This window comes from Acanthaster planci, linkage group LG10 (assembly GCF_054643075.1).
Source record: "Acanthaster planci isolate LZ-2023a linkage group LG10, COTS_SCS, whole genome shotgun sequence".
Lineage (NCBI taxonomy): Eukaryota > Metazoa > Echinodermata > Asteroidea > Valvatida > Acanthasteridae > Acanthaster > Acanthaster planci.
The window spans coordinates 11,091,698-11,100,904 of NC_141786.1; the positions used below are offsets into that span (position 1 = coordinate 11,091,698).

The following is a 9,207-nucleotide window of genomic DNA, read 5'->3' on the forward strand; positions in this document are numbered from 1 at the left end:
TTGCAATGCCCACACACCGAATTCATCTAAAATCGATTGAATCGTTGTTGGATTGTTATTCAGACAATTTGCAATAAGTTTAATATCAACATATTCAAAACTCAAGACCTTTTCATTTACAGTGGTCCCACAATTGACAGCACTATTAAAATTGACCCAAACTCCTGAGGTGCAGAATGTTGTCCGTTGGGATGATTTTCCTTTTGAAGCATTGAAAGCAGACATCACATTTTTATACCCAACACACTGAGGGTGCTCTGTTAAAAAACTACATATTCATGGTCGTGTGCCCATACGATGCAAATCCTAAATGAGAACATTACGATCAATATGGTCAAACGCTTTACTAAAATCTGTAATTACTAAAGTGATGAAACTTCTAGGAGACTGGGCATAAAAACGTGAATTATCAATGAGTTGATATCCCTTTTTTGTTTCCAAACTGGTTCTAAGTTAGGTTCTCATGCAGTCAGAAGTAATCCATTGAACAACGAAATGCTCGAACGGCTACTTTGGAAAAATTATTGGTTAAAGACACTGGCCAAAGCCTGTTCCATACTGGCGGAGAACTCTTTCGGATGGGGAACAATAACTGCTTTTTATCACTGGTTAGGAAATTCACCTTCCTTATATGATGACTTAATAATAGAGAAAAGAGGCTTGATCAATTCAGACGCAAATTCACGGATACTGGATTCTTGCATTCCATCTGGTCCCCTGCCTTCCTGTGCGGAAGTTGTTTATAAACCTCCCGTACCTGAACTGAACGACAGGATTCTGGAGACGGTAGGTACGCAGGTATTAATGGTAAATCAAATGGATGTCATTATTTTTATGGCTCAATATCATATTGCCAGGGTTTTGAACACGGTGGTGATACTAATCTTTCTTCGCGATTGTAATGAGACAAGCAATTTTGTTTCCGACTTCCATCTGAAATTGCTACAAGAAAACAAAGCTTGCCTCTGCTTTATCAAAGATTTAATTTCAGCCGTCATCCAAGGCTTATGCGGTAACGTGCAGCTTTATGGACTTCGATGGAAAATGTATGATAACTGCACCATTTAATGCACTTTAGAATACATCAGATTTTTGCTGGGTGCCTGATGCAGTGTAAAACTCGGACCAAGCATACTGAGTGGCACATTGGCCGAATTCGCGTATAGTAGATTGTTGGACTAACTGGTCGAAAGGTTTTAGTATGTCATGTCATTTGGATGAGAACCATTTCCCTTGGGCTTCCATAAAACAACATTATGGTCGCTACGCCAAAGAGGAGCCATAGTAACTGGAATTTGATAATGAGTATGGGATATCAGAAATAATCTTATCTAAGACACTCAGACAACCTGCTTGTGTGACAATCTACCACCTGAACAAAAGAACCATTTACTAGTTGACTAGTATTGACTAGTTGACGAATTCATTGATCTTGATGATCAGTAGTAATTTTATCAACAGTTTCTTGCAGATGACGTAATTATCAAGATGTCGTCACCGGGATTTTTTGGAGGGGAACCATAAAACAGACAGGACACAAGTTTCTGCGAAAATGGCTAGGGCCCTGTGTTATTTTGACCCAAAGTAATTCAAGTTGTTTTGGAATTGCTTCATCATAGTAAGTGGCAATTACGTGCCATGAGAATATCAGGCTACACCTCTGCCACTTCGATCCGGGTTTGACTGTGAAAACAGGCAAACATTATTAATATTGACTTGTTCAATGGGCGTATCCCTTGTAAAACAAGTTTCAGAGACACAAGCAGTTAGAATCAGTTCAACACGCAGAAATGATGTAAATTTATCCATCTTATCAAGATCGGGGATTACAAACGATCATTGTAGCCTGTTGGCAATTTGTTTAGATCTAAAAACTGAAGACGTCAACATGTTAGATTAAGCTTAATTAAGTAAGACATATTTACTCCAGAATCACTTTTGGTGGGCCTTCTAGTGGTATCTGGAACGATGACTGGTATGTGACGATTAGTACGTCTTCCACATTGTTTGTATTTTTTTAACCATGCGATTTCCCAGACCAAAGGCACAAAGGGGCAGGCCTGGTAGAGCTATCAGTTCGTCACAAGAATAGCGGATGAAATTATTTTCCATATCAGCTTTCACTTCATGCGACAAAATTCTGCTCACTCATGGTCTGCCAAAATTGATCCGAATGTCCCAGGATGGAATGACGGTCGAATTCTTGATCATGTTGATTGATCCTGATATGGGGAGCTCTGCGGGCTGAATTGTGAAACTTAATGTCAAGTACCGCAGGCCCAGGATTCATGGATATTTGCTGGATTCATCCATCCACATTGCAATGTCTAGAGGGGGTCTGCATTGGCAGTGAATGTTGACAGACACCTGCGTGTGTGGTAAAAAAGGCAAAAGGTGAAGTGGTCGAGTTGTTAACGACTCCAGGGCTTGCCCAACGTTTATAGGTAGTTGGTCCTCAAAATGTTTGTTCGACCATCCACTTGATAGTGAAGTAGTGACAAGCAGAACCGCAAGCAGTCCAAACACACTTCCTTGTAGCCAAAATGACACACAAGCCAATATGGCAAACCAGTCATCTGAGAGTCAAGAAAATCATACTCTCAATATGGATTGTAGTCCCATCAGACACGTTTTAAACGAACAAAGGCACAAAACCTTTCCAGAAACTTTAGACGCAGATGGTTAAAAAAGAAGAAGACTGCGTATGATACTTAAAAAGCCAAACAGACAGATTTAAAAATACCGCCAGCAGCAAATTAAAAGATATTACCGGGAAGTGCAGCAAAATTACTAGGGAAGCCACCAAGGCTACTTCCAAGTTCAAAAAGGCAATATTCACCAAATACTAAGGGTAAACAAATAGTGCCACACAGGCTAAATAATGCCACACAGGCTAAATAGTGTCACACAGGCTACATAATGCAACGCAGCCTAAACAGTCGTGCACAAACTAAAATATAAAACCAAGCGTTGAAATATTGGAATTGGCAGTATATTTCAGTCCGGATTGGCCTTGGACGTTTATGGACAGCTAGCCACGCCCTCACTAGACACAGTGCAGAACAGTGGAGAATATCTTGGCCGGACCCAAAGGTAGTAAAACTGCCACAAGGTACAGCTCTCTGAAAAAGTTAATGAATCCAACTCCAAATAGTTGTACAATACTATTCCTAATGGCTGACAATTATCAAAGTTTTGACTTTTCCAGGAGCATTGAAATGTATGTCACTATACAAATATTACAATAAACAGACTGTATCTTCAACGTGAACTATGTTATTATTATCTTTTATACACGAACCATAAATAACAAAAAACAGTTATTCTTACAGTTTGTGGCCTCGCGGTTGTCTGCAGTGAGTCACTAGTTCCAGAGTCATTTGACGGTCCGCTCGGAAAGGGGAAAAGGTGTACATGTGCACAAAGAATGGCAACCCCAACAGAGCACTGGTCATTTGCTGAAATTGCTCTTGCTGGATGGAAGAGAGCCTGACCACTGGCGTTAGAATGCTTTACAGCAAGACAATTGACTGACTGTGGGTGGCACACCTTTACTCTATATACACCACACTCTCTCACACTCCAATGCACCCAATGAAAAGACCACACCCAACTGAACCATCCCAACTGTTTGTACTTACCATTTAAATGCAAAGTCCACAATATAGAGCCCCACGTACTTGTGTTAAATGCAAATCAAGGACATCACAGTGTGAAATGAATATTTGAATCAAGCAGCTTCTCTTGTTGCAGCCAACATTGGGAGACACAATAAAGATCTACATTAAAGGAAAATAAAACTTGTCACTGTAAACAATAAATTGTGCTAAGATCTGACAACGAGTTAAAATTCGCAGGTTGTACATTCAAGATATGTAACTTACGTACGAGATATAGGTCCTATGCGAAATATATCCCGTACATACGATTTATATCTCGAGACGTATGCATCATAAATGATGCGTTCGAGTTATATCTCATATGTAGGCCTACACTCTACATAGTACACTCTTACGTAGAACTAATATTTCGTACGTACGTGTTGAAATTTATCGGTCGCATATAAGAGTTTTAAACGACGAATACCAAGTCGTTTAAACGTGATAATAAGTCGATTAAACAAGATAATAACTTCTTTGAAGTGTATAATATCGTTTAATTGGTTTATAAATGTTAAATGACTGTTGCATGCCTGGTGGACGTCATTTCATTGGTTGCAATTTTTAAGGGCGAGATTTACATTGCCAATCGCAGAATACACGCATGATAAGCTGAATGTTTGTACGTAATTGTTTTTTCATGGATAAGAAACAGCATATTTCTGCAACGACTACACTAACTTGATTGAAAACTTATAAGCTTAAGATTTAGCTCGGAGTTTATTTTGTTTTCTTCCTGTTAGGAACAACCTGGGTTCAAGAGATAGTGTCCTGTGTGATGCATGACGGGGACTTGGGGGCTGTCAACAAGAGATTCACTGGGTTTCGAGTGCCGTTCCTAGAGATGAACCACCTAAGAGCCTCCAGCAGGTTAAAGGTGTAAGCATCCCCTGACATGCAGAGAATTAAACACAGTGATCAGAAAGCTGCGCGTGTTAGCTTAGCATGGAGGGCAAATTGAGGTGTTTCATGTTTAAGCGGGCTGAGGAATACAAGGTCATCCAGAGAAGAGCTGGCAAGCATAAAACGTCTGCCATTCCATGCACAGCTTTAGAAACAAATGCCAAAGCTGCCTGAAAAGTCTCTTTTATTTCAGTGTCATTTTTTTTCTCTCTTCCACCTAACATCGCCTTTTCAACCTACACGTCCGTTGCAGACCGATCAAGTGATGACTTTAATTTGCACTTTGATGTCCCCCAGGCCCCAGACACCTACAAGATCGTTGAGAATATTCGGTCGCCTCGGGTCATCAAGTCCCATCTCCCACCTCAGTTCCTGCCTCCCCAGCTCTGGGAGAAGACAGCAAAGATTGTCTACGTCATCCGTAACCCCAAGGACGTGGTTGTGTCCTACTTCTTCTTCATGAAAATGATTAATCCTCAGAAAGTGGACCAAGCATTTAGCGAGTTTTTCAAGGAAATGATGGATGGAAGAGGTACTTCGACAAAATCATTAACAAGGCTGTCAACTGTCAAGGGTCGCTCGTAATCCATATTTGATGATACGAGGCGTTCGAAGATAAAACGTATGAACTCTAATTGCAAGGAATCCATTACTTTTAAGCAGCCCTCTGTTGACAATAAATTATTAACTTTTTAGGCTAAATATTTTGTGTTGTATTGACAAAGAATGGCAGCCAAGTCACGTCTGGGACATCCTTACTTACTCTCACTGATGCTGGGAAAGCATTTCCCGAATCACTTTCCCATTAACATCGCCGACGAACATGTCAGCAAGACTTTTCAAGCAATCACCTCCAGAAATAAAACTTCCAAAAGAATGCTCGAACTTCTACTTTTAACGTGTCAATGTCTTTGTCTCAATCCCTGTGCAAGTCAAAAAATTGACACTCCTGCAAAATTTTACATTGTTCTGTTATCTTCACAAGTACCTTATGGTCCTTGGTGGGACCACTACTTGTTCTTCTGGAAGAAGAGACACGAACCGAATGCCCTGTTGGTGAGATTTGAGGAATTGAAGAGGGTGAGTGATGATTTAACGGTGACAAATGACGTTTCCTTAAGAATGTCACATTTTTAAAACAAAAAAGAATGAGTCATAAAACTACTCACGATGCTAAATCTTTCTGGCACACCTCGGCCAATCTTGTCAGACGAGTTCAGGATGGCTTGTGGCCTTAAAGCATTCCGTATGAGAGATCTTTGAGCTTTTCAGTGTCGCCTCCACGGTAATACATCAAAAAAGGTGACAACTTGAAAAATTGTCATGCTGGGACGTAAATTTAGCTTTTCACATTTCCATGGCCCGGCAATTTTTATTTGATTTCCATCACTACTCAGTCCCCATCACGCAGTCCCTTTCACAATATTATTTCAGGCCTCTGTTGTCATTTTTAATCGTTGGATCTCGCATTTTGTGCCTTGCTCAATGCCACCATTCATGCCCGAGCTCAGAAAGTCGCATTCGACCTTGGTGCACGGGATTTGCTATCCAACAATTAGGATCATTATTGTTCCCAAGGTTTTTGAACAGTCAACCCTCAACATTTTTAGACATCCGAGCGCCGCAGACTAAAACCCGACAAGATTCGAGTGGCTTGAAAAGCGCGCACAATCAGGACGACGCGTCGACGACGCTATCAAGATATGTGCCAACCTTTGTTTCCATTTCGGACATGGATTTAAAGGACTTAATCAATGCAGTGCACCGGGAACTACATGTCTGTTATTGTGTTCAAACTGCGAATTAACGAGTCGAAGCCGACTAAATGTTTTACCTTGCGATATTTTTCCTATTTCACTCTGAACCACTCAGTGATTGTCTGAAGCGAAAACGTCTTCTTTTTTTAATGCGATATCATTCCCATGCTTCTTTGCTTGGTTTTTCAGGACCTTAGAATGTTGAGAAGATCAGCAACTTCCTGGGTAAGCACTTGTCAGCTGAGACGCTGGATGCCATCACGGAGCACTGCACGTTCGCTAACATGAAGAAAAACCCCATGTCGAGTCCTGACATCTTTTTTGGTCCCCCAAAATCGGCCACCAACAGTGGTGCTGACAGCGCAACCTCCTTCATGAGAAAAGTTGAAAATGCACAGAAAAGAACTCAAAAGAAAAGAAAAATGCTCTCCTCATCCCCGTGCGCCGTGATACTGTTTGCTGACAGGCATTAATCTTGAGCGAGATAGTATTTGTTTCATATCATTCATTTCTCTCGACTCGCTTGTATTTCAGGGAAGGTTAGCGATTGGAAGTTCCACTTCACTGTGGCCCAGAGCGAGGCGATGGACGCCTTCATTCGGAACAAGTTCCAGGGGACAGGAATGACCTTTGACCACTAGCCAGGTGGCCGGTCACAGCATGTGTGAGGTTAAAGATCGCTTTTAGCGTTGTTTTAAGGACAACGTACAACAACACAGGACAGCACACTTCAATAGAGAAATAGCTGTTACACTGAGATTTCTGACTTGGCTGACTATCCATTTTTATTCATAAAAATTCAAATTCGTATAACACCTTATTGTCATTACGACAAACGTCGAGTTGAAAGTGACAAAAAGGAGCATTTTAACTGCTTAAACCTAGATTATGTTCCAAGTGCCCTTCTAAGTCTTGCTGATGCCATCAGCCCCTCAAAGACTGGTTAATTATCGATTTGCCAGGCGTTTAGTTAGTTGGTTGTCTTGCAGGTGATTGTTTTCTTCATGTTAACGGACTATAGTAATACACTGGACAACAAAAGAAGCTTGCGAATTCTGTCAAAGGCCACAAATAAAAATTCACTCCATAGAAATAAACAATTTTTACACAGGTATGCTGCAATACCCCTTGCTAATCACATGCCCAAAAGCAAGTGAATATCTTTATAACAAAGAAGAAATTGACATGCACAGCAACTTTGTTACTGAATCAAAAGTCACACACAAAAGCACTCTCCACCAAGCAAATATGACCCATGGATGGACATTTAAACAACCAATGACAAAGTGAACACCTGTTTTGTCAAAATGATGTGCATGACTGGTTTCTGCAAAGGGATAAAATCATTACTGAATATGCACACACATTATTGAAAAGTAATTATTGCGACTTCTTTATTTCGTCCTGTGACATTGATTTCTGCGTAAAACTTAAGGCTCATTCTGTTACATTCTACGACTTTTGATTCATTAACCAAGTTGCTGTGCATGTCAACGTCTTCTTTGTTATTAAGATATTCACTTGCTTTTGGGCACGTGATTAGTAAGGGGTATTGCAGCATACCTATGTACAAAAGTTGTTTATTTCTATGGAGTGAATTATTATGTATGGCCTTTGACAGAAGTGGCAAGTTTCTTTTGCTTTCCAGAATATTTGGGTATTTCCGGTTTGAAATTATTTCCATCGCGTTTGAACGAAATCGCGAAATGTCGTATAAATAAAGTCAGGCATTGCCAGTCCCGTGTGGGTGGATCAGCAAAGAATAACTAAATCTTCATCAGATTTTTAAAAATTAATTTGCAATTGTACCCAAAGAAAGAAGGCAATTGCGGAGATTCACCTATTCCAACAGCCAAGCAGTACGCTTAATGGGGTTGGCCTTGGCCTTGTATATCTTTTCGAGTCCATAAGGTTTGCAAAAACATTTACACTGCAAAAGACATCTTGGTCTCTAGATTAAATTCAGTATTTAGATTTGATGCCCTCGGATAATGTAAATCGCCATCACCATATGGAAATACACTTAGATGGAGTAGTTGTGAGGAGTCGATTTTACAGGTTTTTTAAATACGTAAATGTAATACAATACCTTCCAGTTGACTATTTTTCCTTTTCCAAAAGTTCCCATATAATTATTTGACAAACGCTTTCTTGGAGTGGATTTTCTGAATAAATAAATCAACAAAATAACTGCAAATTATCGAATCTTTGCACATTATATTTTCTGTTTCAGGGTTTGAAAAGCAAGCCACGAGTAATGTTGAAAGTGTTGCTGCAATGAATTTCCTTAGACACAATTTTTCTCAAGCTTGTTCTCTTCAGAGTATGAAAACTCCCTTACATTTCAATTTAGTTAATGTATTGAAAAGTGTACTTAAATTAAAACAAAAATGCACTGAACTGAAACCTCACAGGTGTACTCACAGCATCTTTACACGCGTGCCACACATTCAAAACGATCCGACGGGAACAACCAAGTTTTTTCGGATTTCCCTTACGTCTTTTAGGGTGAACAAAGACTGTTCCATAGCCGATTGCAATCAGCCACGTGATTAGCTCAGAGTGGTATGAAGTGCTGGGTTTTCTCTTCTGTCTTACAGAGCCGGTCGATAATACCCGCTGTATCGAGCAAACATAATGGGATCACAGAGTCAGTCTCCTATTGACACTGAGATGATGACAACATTGAACGTTACGGAAGCGTATTACCGCCACTAAAATAAAACAAAATTCTCGCCACTATCGTGTACGTACGCAATAACCAGCGTGTACGTACACAACAAGTTCAACTGAAATCGATTTCCACTATGCAACCAAGAAGAAAAAGAACTGAATATGGAAAATATTCAAATCCTAATGGAACTCCTTGAGGAACAAAATAGAGAAGT

General features: G+C 40.1%; 1 pseudogene; it reads left to right on the forward strand.

Moving 5' to 3' along the window:
* The first annotated feature begins 1,968 nt into the window (after nucleotides 1-1,968).
* On the forward strand, nucleotides 1,969-7,243 carry LOC110983885 (sulfotransferase 1E1-like; annotated as a pseudogene).
* The last annotated feature ends 1,964 nt before the right edge of the window (nucleotides 7,244-9,207 follow it).